This window comes from Oenanthe melanoleuca, chromosome 1A (assembly GCF_029582105.1).
Source record: "Oenanthe melanoleuca isolate GR-GAL-2019-014 chromosome 1A, OMel1.0, whole genome shotgun sequence".
Classification (NCBI taxonomy): Eukaryota; Metazoa; Chordata; class Aves; order Passeriformes; family Muscicapidae; genus Oenanthe; species Oenanthe melanoleuca.
In genome coordinates this window covers 20589079-20608921 of record NC_079334.1, presented here as the reverse complement: position 1 = coordinate 20608921, position 19843 = coordinate 20589079, and positions in this window count along the sequence as shown.

Genomic DNA, 19843 nt, shown 5'->3' with positions numbered 1-19843 from the left:
GGACTTCTACAAGCATGGCAAAACCACCCATCCACCTGCCTGGCCCCAGGGTGAGGACTGTGGTGTTGTGCTGCTCAGCAACCCCAACAGTCAACATGTTGAGCTCTCCAGCATTTGTCTACCAAAGTGCTGTAAAGAAGATCTAGTTTCTGGAAACTTTGTTTTGACAAACTGGTGAGAGGCAATAACTCGATTTCTTTTCCTTTTTCATAACCTCCTGTGAGAGCCCTCCACACTCCCCTACTCCTGATTCAGCATCCAAATATTTTCACTGATGTTTCTTATCAGTGTCTGAGCAAGGACTATCATCTGAACCACCCACAGTGACCAGGAGATTGTGAAAGATTATGTTAGCAAAGCAAAAGCTCTCTCTATGGTGATATTTCACTTCTGTATGATTGCCAGTCTCAGATAAACACCACACCAGGTTTTCTTTCCAGCCAGATCTGAATTTACCCACCTCTCCACACTCCAGGGCTTATAAAAACAGTCTTCCCTTTTGCATAAACCCTGCATCATATCCAGAATGCAAATTAAAACTTTTCTGTGTCTCCTCAGAACTTTCAGCACATTCCCAGTCCTTTTTGTAGCCTTGGTCAGCCTCTTCTCTCTGGTGCCAAGTATTGGCTGCAAAATGCCAGATTTTCCAATAGATGCCCTTTATTTCCTCTGATAGTCAAAGCTCCAGGTACAAACACCTCCAGGCTCTCAGCTTTGCAGTCTTTGGAAGCAGCTTTTATTCTGTGTACACACCTTCACAAGGTATGCCTAGAAACCTCTCTCAGGGCCTGAAGCTAAGATGCTTTTCTGTGATACATCCTACACTGCCAATGCAGAGATACAATGGAAATTTTGTTTCCTCTGGCTGCAGACCATTGCTGGAGAAGGAAATCACTGACATGGTGAAGATTCTTTTGGAAGCATTAAAAACAGTTTCTCCCTATTCTTCTCACCACCTACAAGAAAAAGTAGTTATTTCATTCCTAAGAAGGAAAAAAAGGAAAGTGGTACTCTGTGAAAGCTGAGCCATAACAATAATCAGAAAAAAAAAAAAGACAGAGAACAGTTACATGAGAGAGGGAGATTTGTCAATACTGCAAAATTATTTACTCTGTTTTAATTAAAAACAAATACTATATTATGCAATCCTCTGCAGGAATGAAGACTCTTTTAAAACCCTCTGTAGACCTCCCTTCTCTCTAGACATTCATCTCCTTGTTTACTCCAGATGGGCTGCTTTCCTGTGCTGTTGAATTTCCCTCTTTCTTCCTCTCAGAGGACAGCACTCCTGGATGACTTTTCCCTGTCTAAACTCCTGATGAACTGCCAGGTGACAGGTCACTGAGTCTTTGTAGGAAGACAGAGGATGAGAGGTTCAGTTCCAGCTGTTCCCATCGTTTTTCCCTGTGCTATTCATAAGGGAACAAATTGCCCTGCAGCCAGTTATTCCCAAGTCCTGTTGGTCTTTAAAACAAAGGTCTTTAAATCCCGGGGGTGTTCCAGTCCCAGGCACCAGGTGGTGATGCTGGCATGGACAGTCTGGGTAGTTTTGAAAGCTGCAGGCACAGTTGGTGTGAAGCCCCCTGGCAAAGCACAGCACCAGCTCTGCTGGGTGGCCATGGCAGCTTCTCTGTGCCACCTTTCACTGGATGCTCAATGCTCAACCCTGCTGCACAAAATTCAGATCAAGGTCTCCAATGGATGAATCACTCTGGAGTAATCTTTTTGTCCAGTTTTTCCACTGTTCAGCCTTGGAGTTGTGATAAAGATCTAACTATAGCATGAAAAAGTGCAAATATAGTAACAGTTAACAGTTCAAAAAAGTGTTCCCACTTTCAGGAGAGAGGAAGTTAGTTAAGACTGAGGTACATGTCTCACATTTACCTTGTAACTTGCCACCATAGGAGGACTATTTGTAGTACAGCTGTGATAACATTTAAATATAGTAATTTTGAATCTGAATTATAGATGATGTTTTGTACTTTAACAGATCTCTGTGGCTAAATATTTATCTTTTTCTCTTTCAGGTATCTCCTTTTGTTGGCAGATTTCCAGTTCTCTCTGAATTGCTTCTCTCCTTTGGAAACAAGGCACTGAATAAGGATCTCTCTTCTTCAGAACTTGGCTCCTCTTTCACTTGGCTCCTGGGGTGAAAGTAATTAAGAGCAATTGATTGCTATAGAAATATTAATATTTATTATCAGTACTGCAGCAATATCCTGAAGCTTCAGCAGCTGTGATATAAATATATGTGAGAGCAATAATTGTGCTAGGGCAGCTGAGGATTATTACATTGACCATAAGGTCAGTAACCCTGCCATCATGTGGTTGGGCTCTGAAAAAAGTGAAGTAAGGAACCTCCCAGAAAAACACGCTGCAAAACACGGTTGCAATCATTTGCAAGCAACACAAATGCAATAATTTTCAGCCCTGTTTCTCTTGAAAGGATGTCTGGGAACGAATATCTATGACTCAGTCTTTTGAGGAGCTGATGAATATGAATTGAAAGAAGAGAATCCTCCATTTAAACTTCTTTACCATGGTTCAGCCTAGCTTCTGCAATTGTACCATACACTTCATTCTGCTGTGAGTTTACTACAATCATCAGAAAAGTTTGCCATGGCATGAGCACAGTAAAGGAACATTCCTATCTTGATGTGCCTGGACTACCAAACCACCACATTAAAGCATTAGCTGCTAATATTTTAATAATAATAATATTAAAATTAAATATTATTTTAATATTTTAATAATGCTAATATTGCCCTACCCACAAAAGGATACTCTCTTCCTTTTGGGGAGGAATGTAATGGTGAGGTTTGTAAAGCAGACAGCATTCACCCCACCTTTCTGCCACTTCTACCTGCACTGGTTCTGGCCAATAGTGAAGTGATTTCCAATGTTCTCACTCCAAAATGTCTAAAAAGTCAGCATGAAAAATCATATAATTGCAGTAGGTCCCAGGTGATGCAATTTCAAGACACCACAACAGAAAGGCTATGAACAAAATTAACACATTAAAAAAATTGTAAAGAACATTTGGTGTATGTCTAGTTTTTCAAATCATGATATAATAGTGTGAAGAATATGGGACATTTCTCCATGGAAATTCCTATGCCTTATTCCTTTGTCCTGCAAAAAAACACTAAATAAAATTTTACCCTATAGTGCATTGGTGTATTCCTATTTATGTACACAGACATTAAGAAATAAACACATAATATATGTGTTTGAGCAAGTTTTTAACAGTTTTATCTACTTATCAGTGAGTCAAGAGGATCATAGTTAGATTATGGGATGGGATAATAATGCACTTTAAATATATAAAGAGATTTTATAAAAATGACAAGGGCAAATCATTCTAATTAGCCAAGAAAGAGAGAACAAAATGTGAAAGGATTAAAGGAACATTGTCAAATTACATTTTAGAAACCATCTAATTGCAAAAAGTCCTTATTATGACAACTTATACTTTTAATAGCATGCCCTGTTTTTGACGTTATTTAAAATTCTCTTGAGAAGGAAATTTCCACTTCCTGTTCATTTTTGGAAGAGATATGAAAACCGGTTTCTCTCCATAGAAGTCTTGTAAGTAATTATCTGTTAAACAATTTATTGCGTTTCATATAAATAAGTTAGAATAAAATAACTTCTTCAAATCTGCCAATTACAGCCAAATTTTCATCTCAGTTCCATTAAAATACTTTTTTTAAAAAAAGAAATGTGCCATTTCTCTACCAAAGAGAAATATGATGTGCTGTCTCTGCTATGCTACTGCTTGTGTTCCAGTGATACAATTTAGAACATGCATTCAAAAAGAAATATTAGTTCTGGAAATCTCCTTTTTCAACTTCCAATTTGGGACAACTAAAAGAAGCCCATTTTTCAAAGTTGCAGTACTTAGCCCTTTCTGAAAATGAGGCTCCAGCTCAATGCCTCAGAAAATGCAGGGCCCTAAAACAAACAGTTGTTTTGAAAAACTTTGCCATTTTTAAAATTGCATACACTTTCCAGAAGTAGCATGTCAGGGAGTTAAGAAGAAATATTTGGTATCTTTTGGTATTTTCCTTCAAATGTGTCATCTTGTCACAGCAATTCTTCTGAGGAATGATGGACTAACTACAGTATGCTAACACAATTGCAAATATTCTCTTTCCTTCTCCTGCACAGATAAAAATCTAGATTTAAAATTCTGTTACGTAAGTGTATTAGCTAGTCTGCCCTAAAAACATCACTGACAGTCTTAAATGTCCCAGTTCAAACTGTTTTTCAGTGACATCAAACATTTTGTGGATTATTTCTTGTTTCCATTGATATATATTTTTTTTTAATGCCACAAAAATATCCTGCATGTTTAGTTAAGAAATAAGACAATTTTTTTCTTTCAGGATAAACATCTACTATTTCTCAACCAGCCAAAATGTTTTCCTAGAGTAGACCTGCCATGGGATTGTCTTAAGTAGCATTGAGAGCTGCTTTCCATTCCAGGCACTATTAAAATCAAAAACTTATTGAAAAATATGAAGAAGTGCAAATAAGTGCAGTAGAAAGCAGATATGCTGGGATCATAGCAGAGCTAGGGGTGAGAGTAATGAGTGCAATGAAAGCCAGGGATCTGCTGGATAACTGAATGACTCCATGAACTGGCCTACAGGCAAAGATGAAGGAAGTCTGGCACAACTAGGTTGTCTAAAAAATAAAATGGTAATTGGCATAATATGCTATATACATTCATAATAAATAACAAATAATAAAGAGAGAAGAGAAGAGAACTGTTTAGGGGGCATAACTGGTCATGACTTGACTATTGCCATAACCTGAAGATCTTGACAATGCAAGTCATAGCAAGGGAAACTTCCTGACAAGATCTTCAGGTTGTTCAAAATGATGAAGCAGGTCAAGGAAGCTGAGTGCCTCAGTTCAACCTGTTGAGTATACTTTTTACTGTTTCTTGAATTTCATATCAGGAAATTCTAGAAGATGTTTTAGATGGCAAAGCCAAGGTACAAACAAAGAAATGTTCTTTGGAGTTATAGTTGCTGGCCCTATTCCACTAAAGCTCTGCAGAAAACCTCGAAGAAAGGACATTTCTGTGACTCTCAGCTTCTGTCACTAGTACAAATAGAGAGTGCAGCCTTAAGCCTTTGGAGGTAAGGTGAACTAAATGATGCATTAGATCTTTTCCATCTCTATTTTTCATGAGTGCACAAACAAATATTCATGCATGGGAACATTAATCACTGTTAGGTAGAGGTCTAAATCAAAGAAGGGAAATAATGTTTTGTACATGCTCAGCACACAATGTTCTAATGTTTATAAGTATGTAATTTCCAAACCAAATTTCTTCAACCACAGCAGTGCATCATTCAGGAGTACATTCATTTTCAAGGGTGAAGTTTCAAAACAAAGTTGTTTTGAGTTAGTGGGGCTGAAAAGGATATGAAAAATACCTTAAATGGTGAAAATAATTTTTTCCTTCTTCTTGATTGGATAACTTTGGAAAAAATATATAAACAGCTGGATTGATGTTTATGAAAGTTTCTAAAACCAATTGAGTCTTGAACTGAGACTGAGCATGAAAAATTTGAGCCCCAAAGGTAATATTTTTAAAGAAAGTTATAAATGGCTGTGATTTAGAATTGAAATGTCTTTTCCAAGCTTGTCAAGATCCTCACAACTGCAATGCTACATTAACTTGTGTTGTGCAAAGCTGTAGCAATAATAGAAAAACAAATTCTCCTAATTTCCACTGACCTGCAGCAAGTTACTCTGTCAGAAATCTGTCAAAACAGAAAACAGATAGTAAGAAAGAGGGTGACTAGAACTAGAGAAGAGAAGGAGAAAAGGAATAAGAATAAATGATAATTGGGGGAATGAAAAACAAAACAGAAATAAAATAAAGATGGAGCAGAACAATTTATCTTCAATTCCCCTATTTACCCAGAGGAGGATAAGTGTTCTTTGGTCAGTGTTCATTTTTCACCATACAGTGGTGAGGAACACAAGACATAGAGACAGAAGAAGTCAAGAAGAAGATGAAAATTGGAGGGAAGGTAAAAAAGTGGATAAAATAGAGAGCTTAAAAGAGAAATTATCAGGGAAAATAATTTTGGTAGTATTGCCAGAATGCCTAGAAGAGTCCTGGAATGATTCTCTCAGTTAAAATTCAGTGAAAGCTCCACTTAAAACCATTTTTAGAACTCTGCAAAAGCAAGGCAAAGAGAGAAGCAGGCTGTGTGGAGCCTGAGTGGAGGAAGAGACAGCCTGGAGTTGTCCAAGACTGCTGAACCATGTTCTTTGTTCCTACCACTTGTTCAAACAGCATAGATCTGAAGCCTTATCAGCTTTCTGCTGATACCATTTTCACTCTTCTCAGGTGCAAAACATGTGCCCTGTATTCTGCATTTCCTACTTGTCACCAGGTAGTATTCAATGAAGGATTTAATGAGTTTGAGCCACAGGCCCAACTCTTATCTTCTTCCAAACCACCCTCAGGGGTTGAGCATCACTTCTAGTTTTTCCTAGATAAATCAGTTGTCACATTATAAATGCCCATTCTGGTTCTGATTTGTCTAGTTAAGAATGAACTGTTTGCTGTGTTGTGACCATAACCTGATATGGACAGACAAAACCAGGACAAGTCAACCTCCCCTCTCCTCTGACTACAGATATTCTGTCTCCTTTCCATACTCTTATTTTAAACTAGCCATCCTTGCACCCTAGCCAACAGCAAGAAAAGTTTAGTGACTCATTTCACCCACTCTGGTCTTGCTGACATTTAGAAACAAATGTCAGGTTGATAGTTTCTCTGGGAGACAAGAGAGAGGAATTGTCCTCTGCTATTCAAAGAACCTTGGTGCAAAATTCTTAGCACTTTTTGCAATATTCTACATATTACGTATCTTAAAAAGTATAAATGATATCAAACTTCACCATTATTTTAGCAAATTCTGAGCAGGTAATAAAAGGATGTATAGCAGGCACATTAAGAATAAAGATAATAAAGCTGATAAGAGAGTGCTTTGATCCATAATTTCCTCCCTCTTGGGAACATATGTGCATGTTAGTTTTAGAGACATCTTGCACCAAATACAAGAAGCTTCACTTAACCTTAAGGATGCCTTATGAAAGGAATGTCACATAATAGAGCTCACAAGCAAACCTTTGGTACAGTGTGAAGGTGGTGAAAGGCAGGCATTTGCAGTACAGATTCAAAATTCTACTATTTGAAAAATTTTCATGGGACTGTTTTTCAAAGACAGATATCTTTGACAAATGTGTGCACATTAATATTTTGATCCAGAAAATGCTGATTCTGTAGAAAAACAAAGCTCCTTAAAGCAGAACATATCTATAAATCTCTCTCCACATCTACATCAAAACAGAAACGAATTTTGGTTCTGCCATACATCAATAACCATAAAGATGCATTGTGGGACAGAGTATCTGGTTTCTCAAAGTTCAAAATCTCTGTATTAGTTTGAAGTTCCCTGGAGAAAATGTATCATTTTAAGTGTTATAAGAGACTGTGAAGCATTCCACAGGCAAATAGCTCTGTAATACTATGGCATGGCTCTGTTTAATGCATCTCTGAGACAAACAATTTTTGCACCAGAATATATGGGGTTTAATTTTTCACAAATACTTAATTTACTTCAGGAAGCAAAAATAATTTTCAGCTTAATTCTTTATAAAAAAATAATGCATCTAGTACATGCAAGCTAATACATAGGAATTTTTAGCAATGAGGAGGCTTAATATGAAAGCTGGTCTGGGGTTTACTCTGCACCCTTAAGGGGAATGGATAACAGGTACAAAACTTCACAGGGTTGGGGTGCTTGTTGACTTCCTGATGTGAAAAAAGAGTGAGAAGCCTCTTTGTAGTGTAACCCATTCCCATAACATGGTTTTGCTATTTTAAGGAGAGTAAAAAATTCTAGGCATGCTTTATACGGGGAGATATATAAGGATAAGATGGAATTTCATTTTGAGGGAAGCTTTTAGGGATAACTAAATCAGCTCTTACATAATTTAGGTGAACGATAGGCAGGCAATTAGAAATGTATCCCAAGCTCAACAGCTCTATGACAAAACATGCAAAGACAAAGTGGACTTAATTGCTTATTTTTTTTGCATTAAAAATTCTGCCAGAGGTAAAGGCTAAGAAAAATTAAATAATTTGTCCAAAATGTCCCCAAAGTTGATGGAAACACAGACATGGTACCTGACATGGATTCTATAAGAATAATACTCTATGCAAACTAAGTATGTCTTCTGGGTAGTAATCACAATGGCTCAAATCTGCCTTGATCAAAGCCAGGGTCTGCTTGTAGGATGAGACCTGACAGCCTCATATTTAAAAGATTTGAAAACTGTGCAGTTAAAAGTTACAATGGTTATCTACAGCAATGGGATCTACATATGTTGGAATGAAAACAGGGTCTATAATGACATCTAGTCACTTCTGGTTTTAGTGAAATCCTAAACTTTCTCTTCAAATGGTGATACACTTTTGATCATGAAACAGAGAGGAAAAAAGAATGCAGAACACACACTTTTTAAGTCAATTTTTTTTTCTCGAGAGGTACAAAGGTTCTAGGTGTTTTCACAGATACTTCAGATCACTTAGTAAAGGAAAATGTTCTGGAAATACCAAGAGCAGTACTCCATGTGGCAGCCTTCAGCACAAAAGATGGCTTAAGTTCTTTCTGCCCACTGCCTGCTTTCCTTCCTCCCTCCTCTCCTGCACTCTCTTGGTGCTTACCAGTGCCTTATCAGTGCTCTGCTCTGATATATCCATGCAATATCCATATTGCATCTATGGATGTAGTTTTCTTTAACAGAAAGGAATCTCTTATGGAAAGTTTTTGGGTTAAAAATATGGAGGCTTCTTTGTGCGTGTGTGTTAAATAGATTTTCCACATCTTTAAAACTAATCCCACACAAGTAGTAGGATGGAAGGAGGTGAAGGAGTAACTTTTGTCAAGATGTAGTTCACTTGAAGTAGCTCTGCCACCAAAGGATTCATAACATGATAAAAATATATTTGTAACACCACTCACAAGTAGAGCAGCACTTTCCAGCCTTGCACAAAACATGTTTCTCCACACAGACTGATAGATTTTTATTGAGCTTTCTGATTGTTCTATTTTATCACTAGAGGCAAGCAACAAAGCTATTAGAGCTTTGTTTTAATTGTCTATCAGGTACTATTGCAGCCTTTTGGGTCTGTTTGTGCTACATGGTTTTTAATTAAGAGGTTATGGTCCTGCTCACACTCATGAGACTCCATTAACTGCAGCTGGATGGTACATAATGCTCACTGAATTACAGCACAAAATCTGTGACTGTAAACGTGCTGCCTTAAGACACATCCAGCTAAAATTCAATGGAAAGTTTAATGAAGCTTGTCAGCTTGTCTAATAAAGAACACTGCCACTGTACAGAGATGGAAAGCACAGAAAATTTTGTCACAGTCTTTTTGTCAGGCAAGATGAGCACTGAAGCCCAAGCATAGGCTAGAAACATTTGGTATAGTTATGTTGCTCTCTGAAATTCAGAAAATGTGGAAAAGGGAGAAATCAAAGTCTGGTAGAAGAGAAAGAGAGAGAGAGAGAAGGAAAGAGGTAGTTTTCATTTTGAAATAGTTCAGTAAGAGGTAAAATGAAGGGAGAGCTGCTGGTGAACATCTGGTGATTCCATGAGTTCTGAGTGTTAGCACAAAAAGGGATTTTGGTGATCAGAGTTGAAATAATTGCTCTGTTAGGAAGGTCCTTCCATTCATAACTGGGTCCTGCTCTGCTCTAGGAATTTGTTGTGCTTGTTAAAGTCCACTGAGTGGTTTTCATTTCAGTCTGAAAAAAGCAGAGATTCATGTATTTCAGTATTTCTACTGCAGGATCTCTGAAAATCCTACAAATCTAGGAAATCAGTTATTTTTACATTTGTTTCTCTAGCACAATGTGGTTGTTTATTCAGCAGTATTTAATGCTATTTGCCACACTCAATGTTCTTTACAGATGAAGGATTTGTGGAGGAATATGTGGCTGTGCTGAGGGTTTTGAATATGACTGTTGGAAAATGCATTTATTTTGTAATGTTAACCATGATAATTACAAAGCTGAGACTGGTGAAATCCATGGACACTCTAATGGCCTGGTGGTTGTTAAATTGTTGAAGAAAATTGCTATAGAATTCTTAGGTTTTAGGTCAGATGAAGAAATTATCCTTATACAACATAGATGTCCTGCTATATACAACTCCACACAAACCTCTTAAACAAAGATTTTTCTCTATTATTCCTTCAAGAATAACTTGAAGCTTCTATCTTTCCATGGGAATTGGTGAAACTACAAGTGAGTGAGAAATAGATGAACTATTTTGCATTATGCCCAGCTTTAAAATCTGCATGCTCTATATTCTTCAAGGTGAGACTGATGGCAGAGGATCATCCTGGTAAAATGCAGGGGTATACTCTGAATGATCAGAGAGATCTTATGCTGAGAAATTTTTGAGGCATAGTTTTTCTCAGAGAAAAACTCCTGTCTGAGTGAAAAGAATGACACAGACATTCTATGTATCTTACTTCTATTACTTCTACTGTGTCTGATGCATCTACCTGAGTTCCTGTATTCATCATTATTGAGAAATGTACAGAAAGCTCTAGGGAACACGGGTGGAAAAAAAGAGCTGGTAGTGCAGCTCTGAGAAGTCATTAATAGTGTCTTTGAGTTTAAAGACACAGAAGTGTGTGTCTTTTTGCCTTGAGTTCCTTTTTGTTCTGAGTATCAGAAAATCACTTGGTTGTCTTGCTGATGCAGTCTTGCATGACATATCATTTCTGTAGCTCCTACAGAACTTAAAGATCCTCATTGTTTTCAGTGAGAGGTAAAATACAGCTTGAGTGGAGATTATTGGTTACTCTCATCCATCTTGGTGAATATAAGATCAGATTTTGGGCTTTCAGATGTACAATTCCCAAAGCAATTTAATTTAGAGCTTGACAAGAGGAAGAATGGCTAAAAGCAGAAAATATTGTTCCAGGGGAAAAAGTCATTGGTATGTAGATATGGGAGAGAAGACTAAAATCTGTTTTACCACAGAAGTCCAACCAGCTGGGCTGGCCATCACACACCATGAAGGATATCAGGTCATCCATCCTCATTAGCTCTCTTCCTTTTCCTACCACTGGCTGTCTGCAGAGCAGGGAGCATCTAAGATGAGACAGGGCCAGAGGTTTGGTGGAAACTCCCCATTTACTCAGCCTGTGTGAACAACAGAAACTGTCAGGAAGGCAAGAATAGGAAGGACAGAGTTGTGCTGGACAGTTCCTCATCAGCTCCTCTCAGCCCCCTATTCTCCCTCCTTCACAGGAAACAGAAATGGAACATTTTTCAAGAGTAAAGAGAAGAGAGAGTCGCACAGAGGGGAAAAAATGGAGCGGAAGGAGAAAAAAGAAGCAAGAAAAATGCTGACATTTGTTACACTGTGGCATGGCCTGAAGGCCCCATTTTGTTTGTGTACCCTTCTGCACACCATTATTTCAAACATCACAAAAAATATAGCTGTTACCCTGGGAGTGTAAAAATAAACAAATCCTGCAAGAAACAGGGGAACCAGATTTACTGTCAGACGTCTGAAAATGCTGGTAGCAACAAAACATGTTATAGGGAATGGATATCATAAAAGAGAACTGTACAGCTTCTTAGTCAAACCCACATAGATTTCAACAACACCCAGATCCTGCAAGACATCTTTCAACAGCATCAAAAGACAAGGAAAAAAGTTGTCCTTACTGAAAGTAACTTTTAAGGTGCTCAATGGCACAAAAAAATCTTTTGGTCTCTGGGACCCAGCATACCAAAACCTAACTGCAGAACTGTAAAATATTTTCAGGCATCAGCAACTATCTAAGAGAGATGAAATCAGACTAGTCTAGGGGATGTATTTTACCATTGTGGGATATGCCAGCATGACAAAGTCAGAACCAAGCCTCCTTTGAACAAGCAGAATGAATGAGATTCTGAAACAAATTCCTTGAGCTCTTTGTCCCTCAGCTCCTCGGGATCTTGGATTCTGATATGCCATACCCTGGGAATATGTGCACAGCTGCTGGAGGAGAGGCTTTGTGCAACTGGAGTTGAGCCTTGGATGAAGACAGGAGGAAAGACTCAGCATCTGCCAGCAGCTGGGCAAGGATCACATCTTACATAGCACGTTGGTCTTTCCAGGCAGCTGGTCAGAGTTCAGCTCCACTCTGCTGACTTTTTGAAAAATGAGAATTATGCTTGCTCACTGGAATTTTTAAGCATTTTTCCAAGAACATTTAGCCCTCATATGCAAACACATTTGTCTGAAAAGCTGCAGGGAAACTCTTGTTTGCTCAGAAAACTCTGGCAAGATTTTTTTAATGCATATGTTAGAATCTCTAAGCAAGCCAATGAGAAGAAGAGTGAAAAAGCAAATAACAGCTGATTCTAAAGTTTTAACTAGTAACAAGGAAACTGGTATACAAAGCAGGTACTAATGCCCTTGGAATAACAGTAATATTATTATATAACAAGCAGAGAGAGCAGTAATGCTCATTGCTATACACTGAGTACCAATTACCATGCTAAATATGCTTTTTCTTTTCTCTTTAAGAATTTATCCATGTTCAAAGACAATTACATATTTTCTCTAATTGCAGCAAAAAGGGTTTCAACCCTTTTAAGGAAGGTGATAAGGGAAAATACTCTATGCCTTTGTTTTCATTAAAAAATTATTTCCATTTTAATTTTTTTTAAAACAAATTTTCTAATGCCAAACACAGACATGACATTTGCTTGCTGGGGGAACTGGGAAATCAAGAAAAGCTCTTCATTATGACTGACAAAATTTAGTACATTTTGCAAATCAGAATTTTTACACTCGTTAAAAAATCTCTGTAGCTACCAAACTCACTTTACATTTTCCTTATGTATTGTGCATGCTTCTAAACTCTCTTAAACCATCCCTTCTGTGTTTTTTGACTCATAACACTAAGTCTTCCCCCCTGCCAGAAATATGAAGCAGCATCCAGAGGTCTGGAATTCCCCAGTGCTGGGGCCTGGCCCTTCCAACAAACAGTTTTTGGCCACAGCTGTGAAATGTATGTTAGCTTCCACTCCTGTACTTAGGTTACATAGACAAGAAAGGTCTATCAGTTACTCTGTTAGCTGAAAAAACAGGGATTTATGTTGGCACCCACCTCCCAGGAAATGAAAGGGAGTTGTTCCCCCTGAGAGTTTTGGTGGAAAATCCAGGGTGCAAGTCCAGTGAAAAAATAAGCTGGTATGCCAATATTAAAAGTCTGAAGAGGCAAATTATGAGGCTGAGGAAATGTCAAAATTGTACTCAACAAGCATACATTGCTCTCTACTCCAGGATTCTTGTTCAGTACACAGAGTAGGTAATGGATAAGAGAGGACCTGGCAAGAAGAGAAAGGATATTTTCTGCTTCAAAAACTGGATGGCTGAGCTTTATTCCAAATTCAGCTGCCACCTTTGTACAGGATAATGGACAAAAGTGTAGCAATAATGGATCCATACAAGAAAGGTTGTGCAACTCACCTTGAATCTGCTATCTCTTAACTTGATTGTCATTTCAACCTTAACCATCTTTTAAAACATTTTTTTCAAAAAGCATTTTAATGTAGTTTAAAATGGGTCTGTTCCTCACACCCTGGAGTGCCTGTTGGCAGGCTGTCCAATGCCAATCTGTTGCATCCAAGGAGCTGCTATTCATTCCACTGCAGTCCTGTCTGCAGGAGCCCTGCCTCCCCAGAGCCTCACACTGACACATATGGCAGTGTGTCTTGATGGCCATGTGGAGCTGCTCATGGGCAAGCACTAATCAAGCAGGTTTTAAGCCACTGTGGCCAATGTTACCATTTGAACCTAGTTCTTGCTGGTTCTTCACCAGAATAATTATGAAAACATTATAAAATCATCTGTATCATCCATCTAGGATGATACAAAAAGCCTGATAAATGGTAAAAAATCTGAATAACAGTTCAAAAAGCTTAGGAAAAAGGTGCAACCAGGCTATGTGCATGCATTGTTTGGAGACATGTATGTGTGCAGATATTCACAATGTATTACAGGCTCCTGTCATAATCTTTTTGCAAGAACACTGCATAACAACATACTGCTTTTCACCTTGCAGTTGACTGACTTTTGTCATTCTGCAGTATTATCCAAGAGGAAAACACACTTTTCCCTTAGTTGTTTTTCTCCTGATATTTGTGAGAAAGCTGGAATCAGCGCTGACCTGTGCTAATAGGAATCACTAGCCAAAACACCACAGCTGAAGAGATTGACCTTTGCCACCAGCGAGTTGGTCTTGTGGAAACCAATGGACAGGGGAAGAGAGCAGGAGACAGCTCCGACAGTAATGGGCTGTAATTGAGTTCTCAGCCTTGCTTTAAGTGCCTTGGTGCTATTGTCTGTGAAAGTTGCTCTGTTTTATGCTCTTTGTTAGGTTCTGTCAAGCCCCATTTAAAATAATGAGGCCCCTTCACTCACTTTCTCTCCATATAGTTCGTAGCACACAAGAGAACTTTCAAAGGAAGGACAAAAACTCATCTGCAGAGAAGAGGGGGATGTTGTAAATTACTGACACCCGGGATTCTTGCAAAGGCAGTTAGCCAGGTGTGACCTTGACAAAGGGCAAATCAAACACACATTATCCACTGCTTTCAGCCAACACCTTCTGTTCCCAGGAGGTGCAAACTCACTCTGGATGCCCTATAAAGCTTGTGGTCTTCAGCAGCTGATCACACATCACAGGAGCAGGATGGATATAAAAAATAATGGGTCTTATAAGGGCCTTTATGAAAGTTGTGTTTGAATTGGAAGGAAAGGCCATGTGTGGAGGGGTGCTGAGTGCTCACAACATGAATTTTTTAAACAGACCTGCTAGTTCCTTTACATGTAGGACAGCTCTACCATGAATTGATTAATCTCATGATTGGGTATGTGCTGTAACTATCCACAACTGTTCAGGGTGCATGCATGTGACACAATATCCATTAGCTGATCTTTCTACTAAAAGCACTAATGAAAAGATATTTTGCCCTTACAGAGCTCCTCTTAATCACCCTTGAACAAAATCTAAAATACTAACCATTGTTCTGAGACAAGGGTGGGCACAGGTTCAATTACTGCTTCCTTTCCTTACAGTAAGAGGATTGGAAATCAGACACAAGTCCAGCTGACTGCACAATCTTTACTGATCAAAGTAGGAGCTTAGGGCTTGAGGGTGGAATGGTTTAATACTTCTGGGCTGAGGAAAGAAGATCCAACTCATTTGTCTCTATCACAGCAGCACCAAATTTCAGTGTCTCTCACTTTTTAAGCCTGTTTTGAGAAAGGAGAAAATACCTAAAACTATAAGATACAAATTTCTTTTTTTCTTCAGAATGGGAAGCCAGAAGAAATGAGCTGATAGACTGAAAACCCTATGGAAAAGACATAAGTATCTGGAAAGCAGAAGCCTGGAAAAATTTGTCACACCCATTCTAGCACTGGGTTTGCTTGCAATGTATGAACAAACCATTAGATGTCCCTTTGTGCCTTGCAAAGCTCCAGATAGGGCATAGTCCCTAGGTAAAAAAACCTTCAAACAGAGGAAAAAAAAAAGCTGGAGCTCATGCTCTGCAGAAATTTTTCTGTCTTTTTGCCTGTTATGGTGTTTTTTAGTAAATTCTACTTGTTCAAGAGCAAACATGCTTCATGATATAACCAATCTACTGGCATTCTTCACTCTGTGTTAAGCATATCCTTCTAATGTGTTGACCAGTGGTGAACATCAAGGCTATTGGATCAGTATGTAAAAGGGCAGATAGATAATGTGCTCTTGCAAAGTTTGAAAAGGAAGTCCAGCTCTGGACCTTTACTTTGCCCACTTGTAGAAGGAAAAGTTATCCTAAAATACTGGAAGAGCAGCAATTGCCAGAAAACGTGGCAATCAGCATGAGGCTGGGAAGAAGGGTTTCTCAAGGTTGCTGTAGTCCAGAGGAGGGACCCTCTCTAAGGTATTGAACAACATCCTTTCTTTACAGGAAGCAAGATGAGTTGTCTGTGTTCTGGATCCTTGCCTCTTAAGCCATCTACTCCTGTATTGTCAGCAGTTTACCACACTCAGCATATGCCTTAGGTATAAAGAAAGGAAGCACAGTCTATTATTTAGTCATAAGTGTAATTTTATGATCTCTAAATTGATGAAAAGACAAGAATTGTTTGCTATTCCAGCTCTGACCACATGCAGAGCTGCAGAGACACAAGGCTGAGTCTGCAAGATACCTTATGATAACTCATTGCTAACAATCCCCAGAGCTGCTGCTTTTCTTCCACAATATTGCTTTTCAGGATTCATTATGCATTCTTCCTTCTTTCCTTTTGAGCACTTTCCTTTTGCCTTTTCTCAAAGATCCCATTACCAGTATTCTCACCTTGCTTCTAACTATCTCAGAATCAGGTAATATATTTTTACATTGGTTTTTTCTTTTCCTCCCCTTCTTCAGTACATAACTTTGTTCTTCTGAGTATAAGAAGACTTAGACAAAGCATTGTGAAATCCAGTCTTTAAGTCTGGCATTTATTTGCCTTCTGGTGGGTTTTATCTTTACAGCAATTTATTATTTGCTCTACTCTTTCTTTGGTGTTTCTCAGTGGTGGCACTCAGATTCCTTTATTATGTGCACCAGCTGAAATTTACATCCACTGTTCTCTCATAATAACAGTAAAAAAGGGAAGGTATCTTGTTATGCTATATGTTTATTAGCAGCCTGGAAAGTCTCCCTGGCTCTGGTGTTGCTGATACATTTCTGGAGCCACCAGATTTGAGACAGAAAGTGGTATTCACCCTGCAAAATGACAAAAACTTTACATTCCTCATCTTTCTGACTAGATTACTGTCAATTGCTTGGTTGAATTTTATTAAGACAGTGCTTTATGCTTATTTTTTACTTTGCTTATGTTCCTCATGTACATTTAAAACTGCTGTTCATCTTGCTGCTCAGAGCTTTCTGCAGCACAAGACACACATGGGCCATGACTTTAAGGCTCTCTGTGGAAGAACTGGGGAGCTGGGAACTACATATTCACACAGTCTCATCCATCAAATTTTAGGAACTTGGTTTGAGTTGTAGCATAGAACTACAGGACAATAATGTTCTGGAAGTACATGCTCTGCATGCATTTGCCCATGGCACAGAACAGCACAACAGGGGCTGCCTGCCAAGCAAACACCCCAAGCTCAATGCAGATAGTACATATAAAATACTCAGAGGAAACTTTTGCAGTACAATCAGTGCCACACCAGTAATTTAAAAAAACTGTCCAGGGTCTGGGGACAGGTTATCAATTCTGTTTTACCTGAGCCACATCCTAACTGGATGTGAGGCTGGACTGAAAAGCTGACAAAGTAACATGCCTTGCCATGAGTCTCTGATATTCTTCAGTGTGAGCATTCACTGCAGTAGCCAAGCAGAAGCTTGGAGGCTTTAATTCATCTGCTTTCTGCATTATCACCTAGGGGATAGATTCAATATCATATTATTGTTATTGGACTCAACTTAAGAGGTGCTTTTGTCTATTTACAGTCAATTATTTCTCAAAGGTGGCTGGACTTTGGCCATGTAAGAACCAATCCCTACAAAACTCATTAGGATTGTAATGCAGATGCATTGCATTTTTGTCATTCTTTGTTTAAAGACTTGTTCTAGGAAGAGAAGTTTGCATTTTAAGAAAAAAAATAACCCAACTTCTTTTGCAATAATCCTCTCTCCTTAATTTATCCATGTCAGTAGCAAGAGAACAGAAGTTGGGTGGCTGGGCCACACTAGTAACAGTACAGCATCTTCAGAAATATGAAGTCCATGCTGAGATCCTCAACTCAATCCTAAAAGCAGAGAAGTCTCTGCTGCCATCTCAAGCCCCAGTGAGATATTATGGCTCAGTACTAGAGCCTCCAGGTGTGCATCCTCTTGCTTAAGCTGATTTTCAGGCCTGTGATGCAGTGCAACATCTAGAAAGGTACACTTCCTTCCAAAACTGATTGGTCTAAAGCTGCAATGAAGTTGTTTTCCTATGATAACTGGTCTAGCACTGCAGGAAGTCAGAATCCCACCTTAGGATTTGGAGGAGAAAGGAATCCTTGGGATATAAAGAGCTGTCCTCTGTGAGAAACAGGACTTATGCAGATAGCTGAAGAAGTCAGCAAGCCCCTCCTGACTTGGATGGGATTCAATGAGCTTGGCCTAGCTCTAGAAAGCAAGAAGAATACAGGAAGAAATATTTATAAGGAATCCACTTGCTCTTTAACTTTAATCTGGATTTCAGTTTGTTTGGCTTAGATATTTGGGTGATATATGGAAAGAACAACTGAGTTTCCAACAGCAAAATCTGGCATGCAAAAAAAAAAAAAAAAAAAAAATTATCTAGACTGAAGGCTTTCTTTTACTTTGCTACAAATGATTTGGCACAATCTTCTTGACATACCAGACTGCAAGAACCTCATGCCTCTGATCTCAGTTTTGATTAAACTCCACTCAAAACTCTGTCCCATTGGTTCTTATAGGAGACAATACAGCAGCCTGCAAAAGGGATTCAGGTGAGAGGGGAGTGGTGGAAGCCTCACTTCTATCTGGGCTGTACCAGGATGCCTTCTGCTAGCACAACAAGCTGCACAATTAGCATCTTGTAACTGTGCCTGTTTCTCTTCCCTCCCACCTCCACTGTGAACAGGGGGGATTGTGGTCTCAGCTAAACACTTTTAATGCAGAACTGGAAGGTTATAGATCTTCAGCACCTGATACTGAAGATGGTGGGCTGTTAATGGCTAAGCCACAAGCATTCTGGCAATGTAATATAATAATATGACATAACCTAACCCAGTGTAATGTAACATAAGTGTTCTTCACCTATAACACTTATTTCTTCCTTGAAAACTAACCTGTAGAAAGCTACCAGCATAGTTAGTGCCAGCAAGGAGGATACAAGAGCCATTTCCCAACAGGAACAGCAGGTATCCATGTTGGTGTCACAGGTAAAGGCCAGGAAGGTGTGTTTGATGAGTAGCAGTGGTAAGCCAGCTCCCAGTGACCCCATGTTCACCACAACAGCAAGGCAGACAGGAGAGGGAGGCTGAAATACAGCAAAATGAGAAGGGAAATTACAACTAAGTAAAGCTTTTTTCCTGGGCCACGAATCAGGGGAATACTCTGTGTCTCACATGCCTGCCTCCTTCAATGCCATTTGATCTCTAATTGCTGCAGCAGCTTTGATGGGCTGTGATCCCCACTGTGGCTTTGAGATGAAGTAAAATACAGGCAAAGTAGAAACTCATCGATTCTGGTACATAATTCATAAAACTTCCGTGTAAAAGATCCAGTTCATGAATTCCAGGTTGATGAAATATTCAAAGGAAGATAAATATATTTGCAGGTATTAGACTCCTTGGCACTGTCAGGACATTGTGCCAGAGAGTTCCCAGCCACGTTAATCACGCTGGGCTGTGAGTAACCTGCTGCAGAGTGCACACTCTGCCAGATAAGGAGACAGAAGAGACCAGGCAGCTGGAGAGCCATGGATGGCACCAAAAACACCAGCCTGGCTTCCAGTCACCGGGGTCTGAGGGTAGCTTGGTGCATCCTATGGGACTTCCTTGTAAGAGGACGTTGGACAGAGTCAGAAGCCTGGGAAAGTGCCCAGAAAATGTTTCCTTCGAGCACAGGCACGGGGCAGTACTGGTCTGTCCCAGGAGTGCTCTGAAGCATGGAAGCCATTCAAAACCAGGTGGACAAGGCACTGGAAGGTCCTG